Consider the following 17,385-nt stretch of genomic DNA (forward strand, 5'->3'; position numbering starts at 1 on the left):
AATGTGAGATTTTCTCATGAAACACTGAACTAGCAAAATGAGAAATCTAAGCTAATTATGATTTTTTTAAACTTTCCTTTTATAAATTTTTCTTATTTATTGATAGGAACCAATAGAGTGAAACACTGGGAGCCAGAAGAAAGTTCTTCCCATTGTGCAATTTTTTTCAAAGAAAATCCTACAACCCAGTATTGCGGGTTACATTTTGTTCCCCAGCAATATATGTTGAAGTCCTGCCCCAGGACCTGTTCATGTGACCTTATTTAGAAATAGGGTCTCTGCAGATCTAATCCACTTAAAATGAGTTCATACTGGAACAAGGCCTACTCTGCCCTATAAAATGAGGAAAATGAGGTGCTGCTACACAAATGAAACACCACATAACTACACAATAGGCACAGGGAGGATGCCATGTGATGACAAAGGCGTAGATTGGAGTGATGCATCTATAAACCAGTGAATGCCAAGGGTTGCCAATAAGCACTGGCAGCTGGGAAGAGACATGGAAAGATCTGCCCTAGAGCTTTGAAAAAAATCCATGACCCTGCTGACACCTTGACTTTGGACATCAAGTCTCCAGAACTGTGAGAGAATAAATTTTCATTATTCTAAGCCACTTAGTTTGTGGCAATTTGTTATAGCAGCCCTAAAAAATATGCTTAGTCATAAGTTTTAAGTGACTTTTTAAGTAAGTCTTTATAAAAATTCAATAAAGTTAATGAAGGTTTTTTCAATATTATTACAAATTATACTAATTTAAGGAATTTTTGAGGCTCATATTTTACCTCTACATAGAGAATTTTCTTGAATATTTTTTCTTCTCTAAGGAATTTTCTATAATTGCTATTCAGTCCAATTTAACAGGTTGTTTGCAATTACCTATCTGTGAATAGCACTGCTTATTCTGTTGCAGAAGACACAAATAAGATGGTTTGTTAAAAAAAAGTATTAAGGTTTAAATGGAGAGAAAGAATATGTGCCTGCTTATAGTGTGTTGAATAATGTCCTCCCAAAACCAAAGTCTACCCAGAGGCTCAGACTATGACCTTACTTTGAAGTAGGGTCTTTGTAAAGTATAATTAGTTAAGATGAGGTTATATTGGATTACAGTGGGCCTTAAATCCAAAGACTGCTGTCTTTGGAAGAAGAGGACAAGACACACAGAAACACAAAGAGGGAAAAGGGCTGTTTGATGATGGAGGCAGAAGTCAGAGTGATGGAGCTCCAAGTCAAGGAACACCAAGGATTGCCAGAAATCACCAGAGCTAGGACAGAGGCATGGAAGCCATTCACCCAGAACCTCCACAGGGAACCAACTTGGCCAACACCGTGACTTCAGATCTCCAGCTTTCTAATGTGTGAAATAATAAATTTCTGTTGCTTTAAGCCACCCACCCAGTGGAGATTTGTTATGGCAGCCCTAGAATACTAATACAATACTGAACACACCAGATTTTTATGGAGAGTAGAAAAACACTCTTGTAAATCCTCAAGGCTAATCGACTATAATATTTAAGATCCCATGGGATTAGGGCTCCATACTTGTGACCTTATTTAATCTTAATTACCTACCATAAAAACCTCATCTCCAAATACAGTTATTTGATTGTTAGGGGTTCAACATATAAATTGTGCAGGAGAATCATGATTAAGTACATAGTATTGTGATTGTTTTTATTTACTTGTTTATATGTGAGGGAGGGGTTTTGTCTTAAAATACTACCCCTACTTTCTGCAACTTTTCCCTTATTGGGACCAAATCTCCCAAAAACATTAGACTGATATGATTCATGCAGGACTAATCAAACCCCGCAGCAGCGATGGATACACGCCATAGTCATAACCACTCAAAAACTTTTCTTTCTGTCCAAAGAAGAGCATGGGACCCAATGAAAGCCTTTGTTGGGACTTTCTACAAAGAGATAGTGGCCACTATAGGTCATGTTCCCCTGATGTTGCCCAAATTTTTCTTTACATAATGTGAAGTGAGTGGCCAGAAAATAAAGCTGCATAGAGGGAAAAAGGTAAGACCAGGGACAAGAGAAGCAAAGAGAATCCTCCCGATATTCAAACACTCAGCGCAGGCTATCCAAAACTGGACCCATACACAGACTTCTGAACTACTTGAGTCAATAAATTTACCATTTTTGTTTAAGCCAGATCAAGTTAGCTTTCTGCTACTTGAAACTAGAGTCCTGACTATAACAATTTTGTAGTTGTAGAAAATTTGCAAATACTTATAACATAATCCTCTCATTTCAGAGCAATAACATTAAATCATATGATAGGCAGTGTTTAAGATCATCCTCAACGATCCTCCTTTTCTGGTATAAGATGCAGACTCCTTCCTTTAAGTATAAATGAGATGTATTAATTCATTTTTAATGAATAGAACACAGCAAAAGAGATGAGATCTCACCTTTTCAGATTAACTTACACAAAATTGTGTCTTCAGTCTTGATGCTCTCTCCTGTTCTCCCTTGGATCAGTTGCCATGGATGGAACAAGCTTTATGACCAGAGGCCCACCTGATGAGGGACCACATGAACGAGTCTAGAAGTAGACCCTCTCTCTGCTCCCCAAACCAAATGAAAGACGGCAGCTTCAACCCGACCACTTGACTGCAGCCTCATGAGAGACCTTGAGCCAGAGGCAGCCAGCTGAGCCCTGCATGGATTTCTGATGCACAGAAAGTAAGAGATTATAAATGTGTGTGTGTGTGTGTGTGTGTGTGTGTGTTTTCAGTTGCTACATTTTGGAGTAACTTGTTACACAGCCATAAATTACTAATACAAACAACTTGACAATAATAAATCCTCAAAACTATTGGTAATTAATATTACATAGTATGATGTACTATGCTATAATATATTGTCCACAAACAGAGATAAAGCTATTAACTATCCATGTGCAGTTTTCTAGGTAGAACAATGATTTTTACTAACACTGAGGGCCTCACTCTTATAATCTTAGTAACAAGAAGGAATCTTCCAAGTATAGTATAAAAAGAACAGTTTGTGCTTCAAGAACTTGAATTTGAATGCTTAATCAGCTCCAACTTACTGAGTGGCCCTGGGCAAATCATTTAACATCTCTGTGCCTCAGTTTCCTCTCCTGTAAAATGAAGATAAAATCTCCTTAAACAGTTTTCTGGGAATTAGAAATAATTATGTAGAACACTGAAACCTTTAGTGGGCACACAGGATTGGATCTTAACAATAGATGGTTATTATTTCTTTGATTAGTAGCATTCTTATTAAAGATAAAAGGCCAAATTGGCAACAGGAATGCATGCCTTTAACGCTGGCATGGTGTTTGGCTGTGGACTCATGCTGTAACCACTTGCTTGTTAGTATTGTGTTCTAATCAATTAGCTGGCCCCAGATTATGGACCTTATCAGAGATCATGTGTGTGATGATAAGTGCCATTAACTCCTGGTGACTCTATAATGAGTGATGTCTGTAATGTACTGTCCTAAAGAGCCCTACTCAGCTCCTGTACCTAATGTCTATGGCTTCTTCATTGAAGTTAGTCCGTCTCATATGTGGTCTTCCTCTTTTTCTTGCTGCCTTCCTTTCTCCGCATTACTGTCTTTTCCAAAGAACCCTTCCTTCTCATACAGAGCAAGTATAAGGAGTGACATTATTACATAGTTTAAGTTCTCATATATAAGGTTATTTATAGTCCTTCTTTGAAACTCAACGAGAAGTTATATTGTGCTAAGTGGAAGACATACATGTATTTGATGTATGAACTGAGTTCATGTTTGTCCATATTGGGACTTTTCTGTTGTCACTATTTAATCAAGTGTCCCCAGGTCCCTTTAATATGCTTCTCTCTGTGAAGCATTTCACAGATTTGTTTAACAGTTTATGCCATAGTTGAGTCTAATGTTTCCTATTAGCATGAATTGCCCCAGTTTTCACCATATCCCCAGAGGCCATTCAGGCAGGCTTACCCATCATCAGTTTGCAAATCAGAAGGTCAGTATATCTAGAGATTAAAGCCATTTATAACCCAGAAAAATCAAAGCCTATATTGATTTTGGAAAAAACCCCTGGAGAATCTTGTCTTTTCTATCATTTGGGAAATTGTGAAATAAGAATTATATATTATACCAACAGAATCATTGACTGCAATCAACATGAAGTTATTTCTCAGTATATTCGAGTCTGATCAGATCCTTATTAGAGAATAGTGTCTAGTTTGAGAATCCATAAATCAAAGTATCCCTTAAATAATATTGAATAATAAAAGAAAAATCAATAATTGTGTGACATTATAAAGTATAGCTACAGAATTATATGAAGGTTAAATGTGAGGTGTCATAGAAGGCTTCATTATTTATAAATCCAGTGTTTGATGTTTATTTTAACAGACAAATAGATAAGAGCATTAAAATTATAATTATCATTTTTTCTGATACCAAAAATGTGTGCTTATTATAGAAAACAAAAACACAATTTTTTCTTAAATCACTCATGATTCTAGCACCCAGAGATAATTTATTACTATAATTTGACATTTATTTCTATAATCTTTATAAATGAAATGTACACATAAAATTTATATATATATAATTTATATATGCAACATATATAATCATATATTTGGGATTATTCCAAGAGTAGAGTTTTGTGTGAATACTACTTTTTAAACAGTAATATAATGTTAACTCTGGTTTAATATGTCATTAAACCAGGGTGTTGTGTACACAAGCGTAGGCTGGGCACTGCACAATTCTAAAGGACATCATTCATATAGACTATAACCACACCAGCTTAATTTGTAAAATGTGACAACCTATATTTCTATTACTTCTTTTTTTAATTCTTATTTATTCTATTGCAGTTGTCCCAGTTTTCCCTCCTTTGCCCTCCTATGCCCAATCAAACTCCTGCTCCTACAGTCAATTCCCACACCACTGTCCATGTCCATGGGTCATTCATACACGTTCTTTGACTAGTCCCTTCTTCTTCTTTCCACTATTTCCCCCTCCTTCCCCTCTGGCAGCTGCCATTCTGTTCCATGTTTCCATGTCTCTAGTTCTGTGTTGCTCATTAGTGTGTTTTGTTCTTTAGATTCCTCTTATAAGTGAGATAATATGTATTTGTCTTTTATTGCCTGGCTTATTTCACTTAGCATAATATTCTCCAGCTCCATCCACACTGTCACAGAAGGTAGGAGTTCCCTCTTTCTTTCTGCTCCATAGTATTCCATTGTGTAAATGTATCACAGTTTTTAAATCCATTCATCTACTGATGGGCACTTAGGCTGTTTCCAGCACTTGGCTATTATAAATAGCATTTCTATCAACACAGGAGAGCATAAATTCTTTTGAACTGATGTTTCAGGTTTCTTAGGGCATATTCCCAGCAGTGGTGACAACCTATATTAAACATTCTTAGAAAGCATTTGAAATGGCCACACAATTGCTCCTTATATCTGTGCCATGCTTTATTAACTATGAGTCTACTATTAAATTTTAAATTTATTGTCTTAATCATTATAAATGATGCTAAGTGAAATTATCTGTATAAAAACATTTGTATTTTTTGTTTGTTCATTTAAGGAATATCCTTGGAAGTAAGATATATATATATAAGTAAAAGAATAGGCACATTTTAAAGATTCCCTATACATATTTAAATTTATAACAAGTGTATTAGACTCATTTTTTGTGTGTACTTTTTTTCACTTAAGCCTGTATGTTCATTATAGGACCCTTGGTTTCAAGTACAAGAAATTTATTTCAATTAGAAAAAAATTACATATATTTCTGTACACGTGTGTATATTTAAGATATACAAAATATCACAGAACCTAATTTACTTAAAACTCATAAAGAAATGGAACTAGAAACTCAAAAACCATTAGAAAATCAAGCATTGCAAAAATCACACCCATCTCTGCATATGCATATTATTCTCCTCTCTCTCCCTTCCTCCTTCTGTCCAGTTTTTGGAATTTTCCGTGGTCAAAATGTTCACATCACTGCTCATTTTATATCTCCACTCAATGGACCAGTCCAGATCAAAGCATTATCTTTAATTCATGTTATATATCCCTAGGAGGTAAACTTGATTGGCTTTTGTTACTCCAGTTGTTTCTTCTCTTTTCATTGAAAACAATAAACGCTGAAGAGCTACATGGTGCAAATATGTCTGTGATAGCCTATCACAGGACAAAATTTCTGAAAGAAAGGCAAGCAGAATGATATGAAGAGATTATATAAAATGTGACTATACAATGCCATAGTCAATAATCTGACTGATGAAATGTAGATTCTAACCTGATAGAACACTGAAAACAGTCCATTGGCTTCCAATTATCTTCAGTTCAGCTCTTGGGGGCCCATAGAAGAATCACAGGTGCCAATGCAGTGAGGATGTAAATGGAGAGTGGATAGACCAGCTCTGGGTCCAGGACCCTTGTTTCAACTACAGCTGTACCCTTGTGTATGTTTTATATATTGGCCTTTCTTGTAAGCTTTCAGAGAAAGAGAGAAGTTGATAAATGCTGAGGGATAAAGGAGGGAAGGTGGGCAGAGAAGGGAAAGAAAGGAAGTGAAAAAGAAAGAACAATGAATTTTGTGACTAAAAATCATTTGAAATCCCTTGGGCATTCCACTCTTTTTGTTTTATCTAAACAGGACCTTTTCCTTAAGATGGTTGTGAATCTAAAGTATGAATGTATGGATACCCATGATCACATTTGTTCCATTATAGAATTTTACCTCTCAGATTTTCTCCAAGTCCCAGTGATTTTATACTAAGGTTTCTCTATAAAAGGTTCTTCTAGGGAACTTCTTTTGGATACTCTTCTCCATGAACATCCAAGAACAATTCTGAAACTACTTAGGAATCTAAAGAGCAATCATCTTTCTATGGCAGCCAATGCAGGAATTATTCTGCCTCTTCTTGAACTACCATGGCCCTTTGTTTTAATAACCTCCCCTCTGGTGGCTCTGGTCTCCTTTTCTCTCTCCCTGCAGCAACAACCATGTAACCAATGACCATCAGTTCTGTCTGATGTCTTGCACATTTCACAGCACATGCATTAAATAGCACTGGTTTATCTCCTTCTCCAGGACTGTGGTGGGGCTCTGTCTCATAGGCTCAGGTGTTTGTTTTTTTCCTCAGAAAATGATGCCATAACTGCTGGTTGCTTGGCTGGATGAAACCAGAAGAGAACGACAGTGGACTTTCTACTCTATGCTGCATTAAGGATTCTCTTATAATATCCAAGATCAAGTACAAAATTTCCTTTGAATCTATCCTCCCCAATAGAATTTTTTATTTTCCATTGTCTTGATGTTAATTATGTCATGTAAACTAATATCTGAACCTGTTACATTAAAGCCCATTTACCCATTGCTTGCAAGTTCTGAGTTACTTAAAGAAAGTAACTTCCATTAACTTGACAAAAAAATTATTGTCTAATAAATTATTTCTCACTAATATGGGAGTCTAAATATTATTTTATTTTCTCATGTAGGGATGATAAGTACCTAAAGATAATTAATTTAGGGAGCAAAATCACTTGAAATGAATCAACATTAAAAAATAAATCAACATTAAATTGGCACTACAATTTTATTTTTTCAAAATAAACTTATTTTTATTAGAATTTTACTTTGAAACATTAAAAAAAAACAAAATTGTAAAAACATGATGAAATAGGCCTGACAGGTGTGACTAGGTTGGTTGGGTGTCATCCATGAAACATAAGGTCATCAGTTCAATTCCCAGTGAGGGGACATGCCTAGTTTGTGGTTTTGGTCCCAGTTGGGGTGTGTATGAGAGGCAACCAATCAATATTCCTTTCTCAAGTCAATGTTTCTCTCTCTTTCTTTCTCCCTCTCTTCCTTTTCTCTAATAAAATAAATAAATAAATATATTTTTAAATATGATAAAGTATAATCTAATATTTAACAGAATTAGTTTACAATTTCAAACAGCTCAATCTTTAGAAAAGACAAAGAACATTGTTTTCTTCTTGGTGTAATTTACCGACAAACTTGTCCTATTGCATGATACCATATTCTGCACAAAAACTTGTTTTTTGTATGATAATTATATATACCAATTTTTGCAAGACTCTCTCTTAAACCTTAGATTTTTTTAAATAATTCTCTTGAAACTTTTATCCTGTCCTCATCCTTATTAATTTTTCTTCTCCCAACACTAACTTGTTCCTTTGCCAATGGTTTTAAATGAGATCTAAGTATTTCTCTAATAACCTTTTCATGGTTTCCATGGAATCTGTATATTTTGCAAAGCTTGAAGTTTCATTTGGCAATAAATTTCAATACATTGGCCTTAAAAACATCCAAGAATAAAGGCAGGCCAAACCACAAAGAGAAATGAAGTTGCAGGAGAAGGCTAAGTAGATTCTACTGTTAAAATAAGATGAGGTCGAAGACTTTTTAAGAAAAAATTAAATTTTCACATGGCTTGTTCACCCACAAATTGTTTTTCATTCTCCGGTAAACTGATAATGCAGGTCCTTGGAAAACAGAAACACAGATGAAAAGGGATCCTGCATGTACTGAGTGAATAAAAATAAGCTACATTTAACTGACCTCCTAAGATCCCTTGGAGAAGAAGGAAAACAAAACAAAAACCTAGTTCTACATTTTTTAACTTAATCAAGCTTTATAACTATTGATATATTTATATAGATTATGCAGTCAAAATATCTATGAAATCATTCATAAATGTAAGAGGCCAAGCAGTTGAAATGTCCTTATTGTCCTCTGGGTATTATTAAGTCTGATTCCAAACAAAGCTGTGATGTAAAAATGAGAGGATATTGTTGTTAACTGTCTTCCAATTCTTGTTAGGTAATTTTTAGGTTCTTGCTCTCTTTTTTAGGCTCTTTTCAATCTTTCCAACTCCCTTTTCTGGTTATCTATAGTTCCACAACAAGCCACATCACAACTCAGTGGTTTAAAGCAGTAATGCTATCAAATCTCATGATTCTGTAGCTTGATTGGGTCCAACTGGGTGGTTCTTACTTGCAGTCTATATGTAGTTATGGGAAGATTTCAGCTGGGGTCTGTACTAGCTGGATTTCAAAACAGCCCATTTAGGTGGTTGGTAGTGAATGCTGAGTGTCAGCTGGGACCTCCGCTGGGGCTGTTGAGCAGCACACCAACTCTGGCTCTCCCTGTGTTGCTTGAGCTTCACACTGAATGGCAGTTGGGTTGCCAGAGGGAACATCTCAAGAATAAACACTCCAAGAGACTTCAGCAAAAGCAGAAAGATCCCCTGTGATGGCACTGAAAGTTACGGAATGTCACTTCTGTTACATGCTATTGGCCAAGCAACCAAGACCAGCCTGACTGAAGGAACAAAGAGCAAATTAGACTATATCTCTTGAAATAAAAGTGTTGCATTATGAAATGGCATGTGGAATGAGAGCTGCTGTTGTGGCCGTCTTTGGAAAACACATTGTGCCATGCCCTCCAAATTGCCTCCAGAAACCATGGTTCCCCTGTGTGTGAGTTTGTTCCAGACCCATTTCCCCCACATATTTCCCATTATGAAAGCCTTTTTTCATCTTCCCACTCAATTGAACTTTTCATATGTTTATGGCCTAAAGCCATGCTTTCTCTAGGAAACCGAAAAATAATGTAGGTTAACACGTTAATGAGTCCTGGAGTGTTGCCTAATACTGGTAATATTTTCGTCTTCCAAACCAGTTTTCTCATGGCAAGCGATTTAACTCAAAATAATTATATGAGGAGAGAAATTTGGGAAAGTTTCAAATGTACCAAAAAATAGCAAATGGCTTCTGGAGGGTCATGAGGTAAACTCAATGATATACATATAATAATTCGTTTAATCTTCACAGCAACCCTCTGAGTTAAGTATTAATTGTATGTTCATTTCACAGGTGAGGAAATTGATGCTTACAGTAAAAGACTGACAAATGTGTCATACCTGTTGAGAATTTCTTGGATTTCTTCCCAGATGTGTATGGTATCCAGTAGTTGCTCTCAACCACAAAGGATACTTACCTCCCAGACTTACAAAGCCTATCTCCATTCCCAAGAGTAGAGAAACATTCCAAAATTATTTTATTCTAGCATTTCACAAAACATTAAACGTTTATCATTCTAGGAGATTATCAAATAAGATACAAAACATAACTGACCTTAACTCATCTTGCCCTTCATCATAGACCCAGTGAGATACATAACAGTGGAATGGCTAAAATAGTGAAATAGGATAACTAGGCTTATTATTAGGTCAACACACATATATGCATGCACAAACATGCCATGTGCAATGTGAAGTGTAATGTAATTAGACAGTCCTTGAAGATACTACCACTGGGTTAATGACTAATAACATTATACAGAATGTATCATGACACTGTGGAAATGAAAGATCTGTTTTAACACAATGTCAAGCAGGAAACAAATCTTAATATTCAAAAAATTTGCATAAGTTTGCCCCCCATGATCATCACAGGGTGGATGTCCATTCAAAACAGTTCCAATGTCTTAGGGGGAGACAAATGATAAAGGGACTGCAAGGAAAATTTGTGCAAATTAAAGAGTTGCACAGCATTCCTTTTCCCTTCCTGGCCCATTCTGTAGAAAACCATTAGGGAGGGCCAAGCGAAATAGACATAGGGCCAGGGTATCAGAGTCCAAGAATATTAAGGAGGAGATATATGCAGAAGAGAGATGATGAATCAGGACTGACTAGGTGAGAAGGTATTTGAATCTGCTTAGGCTGCAATAACAAAATGCCCTAGGCTGAGTGTCTTAAACAACAGATATTTATTTCTCAGAGCTCTAAAAGCTGAGGAGTCCAAGGTCAAGGTTTCAGACCATTTGGTTCCCAGTAAAGACACTCTTTCTGGCTGGCAGATACCTGGTCACCTTCTCACTGTGTCCTCACATGACAGGGACAGTAATCTCCTTCTCTTTTCCTCTTCTTATAAAATTACTGATCCCATCATGAGGGTCCCAACTCCATGCCCTCTTTACCTCCCAAAGGCCCCATCTCCAAACACAAACACATTGAAGGTAGGGCTTCGACATGTCAGTTTGGAGGGGATGCAGTTCATTCTGCAGCAAAAGGATATCCATGTGTGGGTAGGTCTCAGGGGAGAGGACAACCCGACGTAAGGTGACAAAGCTCCAAAAAGATCTGTCCACAAAAGTCCAGCCACTGTTAATGTAACAAGAACAGTTTGAGCCACATTAACGTAACCTGGCAGCCAAGGAGAGTGGACTGGAATGCTCATGTGTGAACAATGATGACTTCACTGCGCTAGTCATTGGGGGTGGTAGATGCCATTGAGTGAGCATGTGTACTGCCTGGCCATTGCATTTAAAATGACCAAGTGATTGCAGCAATGAATTTGCATCAAATTTTGCAGTAAGCTTGAACATTTTTCCATGGAACCTATCCAAATGATTCAGAAGGCTTTCAGAGATGAAACAATGGGTATATTGCAAGTAAAAGTGCAGAACAAATGCTTCAAAGATGGTTGAGAATCTGTTGAAAGTTATCCACATTCTGGGAGGCCTGCAATAAGCAGAACACCTGAGAATGTTGAACGTGTATGAGCTGTGATCACCAAAGATTGGCAACTGAAATGTGAGAACTAGAAGCTGATCTAAGGATTCCAAAAACTACTGTGTCCAAGATTTTGATGGCCCCAGCTATGGGCAGCTGGTGATTGGCAGCTTCATCATAACAATGTGCCAACATGCCTGCTCATGCATTACCTCTCATGCAGAGTTTCTTGGCAAAACATCAAATCACCCAGGTGATTCAGCTCCTCTACAACCCAGATTTGGCACCCTGCAACTTCTGGCTTTTCTCAAAACCAAAGTCACCTTTGGAAGGTAAAATCTTTCATATCATCAATGAGGTTCAGGGAAATACTACAGGGTAGCTGATGGTGATTCCAGCAAAGGATTTTGCAGACTGTTTTGAACAGGGGAAGAGCTTCTGGGGGAACTCTAGGAGGTCCCAAGGTGCCTACTTTGAAGGGGACTGAGGCATCATTGCCCTACATACAATGTTTCCTTTAAATTGTAACTTCTTCAATAAATGCCTCTATTTTTCATAGTGTATGGATGGATACTTTTTGGACAGGTCTTGTAAAAGGGAAATGGGTTAAATAAAATATATTGAAAATAGTGAGAGCCTAGTTTTTAGTGTCAGACAAAGGAGTTACAAATAAGACAAAGAATACAACTAGATAAACTGTGGCACTGCATTTGAAGTGGAGATATTAAAGTGAAATACTAATATTCTAGATAAATGGCATATAGATAAATAGATAGACTACTTGTATATAAATGTAAATGTACTATAAATGTAAATCCATATGTAAATATATATCCCTACCTACTATAAATATATAGGTATACACACACATACACATATATGTATACCTAACATATATATACATTCCCTACATCTTTCCACTGAGAACCTTGGAATCAGCAAATCTCCAGTAGTAATGAGAACACATAGTACTCAGATCTTGGTTTCTAAATGCCATTATCCACTTAAGGAAAAAAAAGTGCTCCTTAAACAAATGATTCAATCCAAAATTGGGTAGGAAAATTACAAAAATGAGCCTGGAAAATCTAGTTGTGTCAGAAAGAAGGACATTTTCAGGAAACGATGAAAAAATGTTCAAAGGACAAAGAAGTTTCCTTCAAAGGAGACCCAATGATCAAATCTGGGAAAATTTTAACATCAAAGTAAATAATGAAAATGCTAGAATACAAGCTATTAAATAAAACAATAATCTATCAATATATACTGATATGAATCAATGAATAAACTTAATTTTGATAAGAAATGGAATATTTACCTAGTCTGAAGGTACCTCCACAGAAAATAGTTATTAATTATAAAGAAAGAAAAGTAACTTTATGGTAAGAAGCCTGACAAATACCACCTACATCAAATGACTCAAGCTAAGATGACCAGGAATGAAACAAATCAAACGCATGGGTCACCTAACAGCATGAAAGGAGAATGCAGAGTCGCTTTTGTGATGCGCCTGCCCCAGTGGTGTAACCTCAATTTAATCGTGAGAAAATGCAAGACAAACACAACTGAGGGACAGTCTCCCCAGTAACAGGCCTATAATCTTCAAACGTGTCACAGTGGTAAAAGTCAAGGAAAGGCCAAAGAACTAGAACTATTTTTTTAAGGGATCATGACAGCTAAATATCATGAATGATTCTGAACTGGATCTTTTTTCTTATAAAGAAAGTTATTGAGACTACTGGGAAAACTTAGATGGAATCTCAGGATTCGATGGTAGTAATGTATCAATATCAATTTCTCAAATAGTTGAATTGTGGTTATGGAGAAGAATGTCTTCGTTCTATACCAAAGTGTTCCAAGGCCATGGGATACCATGTTGGTCTCTCACTCTCAAATGGCTCAGGAAAACGTGAATTTTATAAGTTTGAGATTGTTTCAAAATAAAAACATTCCTAAAAAATTTAGTCACAACTGCAGGCTCTCTCAGCCGCAGTCAGTGATAACAGGATAAACGTAAGACTCAAGATCGGTAAGGAGAGCTGCGCGGCGTTCAGAAGCTATCTCAGCACAAACCGCAGAGGTGCGACAAGAGTGTCAGGGACCACAGGGGAAGGGTGCTCCCCTAGACGCATTCTGTTATCAACACTGGGGTGGGCTAGCCCCCGACAGACCCTTCATCCTCAGTGTGGATAAGTTGGAATTTAATATCAAATCCTACAATGTAGATGTTTAGAGCTGATTAAAAATTCTATGTTGTTCTCCCTAAAATATGTGGTGCAGGGATTCTGAGCGACATTTTTGTCTTTAAAAATCCTGAGTCTTCCATAAAACCTGTACATATTATCAGATTACATGGAAATATATATATTTTAATATAAATTCCTGAACCAGAAGGTCACACATAAGCCCCAAGTGGGCAAAATTTAAACAGTGATTTCTCATACAGAATTCTATCTTAACACAGAATGATGCTAAGTTTGTGCTCTACTATTACATACTGAAAAATTTTTACCAAATGGAGTGTGCTATATATATTTACACAGTAAAATTCTAAAACAGGTGTACAAAACTTCATTATAAGTGAAAATCTAATATAAACATTCCTAGGGTGTTAGTGCAGGAGAAATGCCTTGATATATACTTAAGGATAAGAGGAAAGGAATAATAAATCTTTCTACCCTCAAGAGTCATAAATCTATTTGCACTCTAAAATCTCCATTCTTCTAAATTACAAGTTAATATTTCTTTGGAAGGTAGTGGAATTTACACAAAATCAGAAGAGTAAGTCTCCTTAACTCACTTTGATCTCTGGGAAAATGGAAGTTGTCAGCTTGTAATTGAAGTACAGACTAAATTGAGGGATTAATTTTGGTTGGTCTAGTCTTCTGATGATTAAGTGTTACCTAAATATAATATTATTAAAATGTATTCATCACTCAAAAGCCAAGCTTATTGTAAATATAAACTCCACCCAATCAATCTTTTATTTACATGTGAGTTCAGATTAACTATGTTAACAAATATTGAAATAAAACATAAGATTCCATTTACCCTCGAAAATATGGTAGTAGTTGGAATCAATTATTGTGATAAATACATATAATGCAACAGTTCTTGGTATTGTTTTATCAAAGTATATTATAAGCATTACAGAATATACCAAAATATATCATATTTGCTACACTATTACTTTACACTTATATAACTTTCTGATGTTTGTCTTAATTAGCTCATGGATATAGATTGATGATTAATCTGAATACAACTTCTTAAAGCTTCCAAAATATGTCTAGGATCTTTCTCTTAAGTTAAGTTTTTGATTTAGTTTATTTTTTAATTTATTTGGAAACACTAGGGAAAATTACATGCATTTATACTGGAACTTGCAAAAATAATTCCTAAGTATTGCTCCTGGAGAGCATTTTTCTTGTTCTATCATGATAAAATAAAATTCCAAATTGAATCATGGACCATAATGCACTCTTGGAATAGATCTAAACAGACTTATGAAAGAAGCAGGCCAAAACTTTTTTATAATACCTGTTATTTTACTTTAGATATTCTTATGACTATGTAAACTAAATGACAGTTTATCTTATCTGAACCCAAACTGAATTTTTGGCTCCTTTTAGTGGAATTTCATATGCTATTTGAATATATCTGCCATCTCAAAAATGAGTCAAACCAATGATTATTAAATGTCTTTCATAATCCCAACTCTCTGATAAATGTTCAGCAGGATACAAGGGAATTTCAAGCCCACCACTGTGTTCCAAAAATGCTTTCCACAGGCATAATTAAAATGAAACAAGTTAGTATGAATTGAAAATAGATTTTCAAAGAAGAGCTATGAAAAGGGATAGGGAATTAAAATGTAATATAATTAAGTGCAGAAATGCAAACTTCTTCCCCATTCCATACACTCATTCCCTTATTCACTCACTTAGGTCACACCAATCTCATTTAAACCTGTCACCTTGCCAGCTCCTGGAACTCACTCTCCCCTTTGCTGTGTTCCTCCCACCAGGAATGCTAACCATCTCAGTAACAACAATTGACCCCACACTTACAACTCTACATTTACTCTATTTTACCCTCCTTTACTGTTTTCAAATTGCTTATTACTTTGGGAGCTCATCATTTATTGGATAGTTTCTGTGCCTTGTACATAGCACAGTGTCTAACATATAGATGCTTACTAAATATTGCTGAGTGAACACGCTAAATACAGAAAACCTGTTTTCATGGCACTCCCCTATTCAACAGCCCTAACATACAGACCAACCAGTTCAAATCTCTCTAAAGCTGCCTCCAATAATGCCTCCGCAATATGACTGGTTCCTTTCCACCATCTGTTTTTAGCTTTCAACCTATCTCTCTTTGCCACTATTTGTCACGTTTGATCAATGCTCTCATTATCCAGGAATTCCCCACTCACACCCTGTAGTTTCCCACAACACAAACTTTATCCATATTATTTCTTCTTCTTATTTCTACCCACTAATATTACATTCATTTTTCCAGACAAGGTGACAATATGACTCCTGTGATCTCAAGTCGCTTTGTCTCAGGAGCCCCTTCCTCTATAAAAATATTAAGAATTATTGTGTTGGTGTAAAGATAAATATATCCTGGTTAGTTTATTATCATACATTCTTTACTCTTATTCATTTTTTGGATTTTAAAGAAATTAATATTAAAATATTTTTATTTGTGGGCCCCTAAAAGTATCATGGATCCTTGGCGCTGTTTACTGTGCCTCTTGTTCTAACACAATTTGAATGTTAACTCATCCTGGACACCTTCTCTGAGCACACATCTTCTCCGTACATACACACGCACACGTGCATACTATGCCTTCCTCTGTTCTCTCCTTCATTTTCATAGTATTTTCTATGGCTCCCATTCAACTTAGTAACAGCCTTGATGCAAAAACTGTGATTATTATTGTCTTTATGTTCCTTAAAGTTTCAGTCATAAAGCTTAAGATTTTCTACCCAACAACAAATATATACATCGATTTGATATTTAATTCAGATACTAATAACATGAGTTCTAATAGTTAAGGAAGTTTTCAGTAACGATGATTTCAGCTGGTCCTAGAGGCACTGATGAATGTCAGATCTGAGTTGATAAATTATTGATCTGTGTGATAGAAATATTTTATGGGTCACATTTGCTAGAATAATAGGTGGTGAAGTTGGGTAGATAAATTGAGATCAAATTACAAAGAATCTTGAATTTCAGGCAAAGAATTAGAGTCTTCATGCAGTGGGCCATGGGGAGACCCTACAGCTCTTGGTCAGGAAAGGCAACATGATGAGAAGGGTACTTTCAGAAGCTTTATCTCTGAATCAAAGCAAGGGAAGTCTGGGGACAATAAAACTAGAGAGATTATAGAAATGGGCCAGCCTGTCTGGATGGTATGCCAAGTTCTAATTTTATTCCCTTTTTTTTTGCTGGTTTTACTCTTGACTGCATTTCATGGTAAACATAAACATCCTATTCGGATATTCATTTTATAAACTACTTGTAAATGTCAAAAAATCATTATGATTCTAGATATGACTTATGTATACTTTCCTCAGAAACATTAAATATTTCTTCCTCAGTCAATGTACAAGAAATGTTAACGAGCATGGTACATAACGTTTTTTGGTTTAGGCCATAGCAGCCTCCAATGGAAAAACATAATAAAAGTTGTGAGTATGCATGCGGCAATTTTCATTAGAAGAATTTGTTGCATTATTTTATTTAATTATATCAACAACCTCTCGGGATGACATTAACCCCATTTTACAGAAAAGCAAACTGATGAGTTATGGCACTATGAAAGGGATCTAGGGG

Source organism: Phyllostomus discolor, chromosome 2 (genome assembly GCF_004126475.2).
Source record: "Phyllostomus discolor isolate MPI-MPIP mPhyDis1 chromosome 2, mPhyDis1.pri.v3, whole genome shotgun sequence".
Taxonomy (NCBI): Eukaryota; Metazoa; Chordata; class Mammalia; order Chiroptera; family Phyllostomidae; genus Phyllostomus; species Phyllostomus discolor.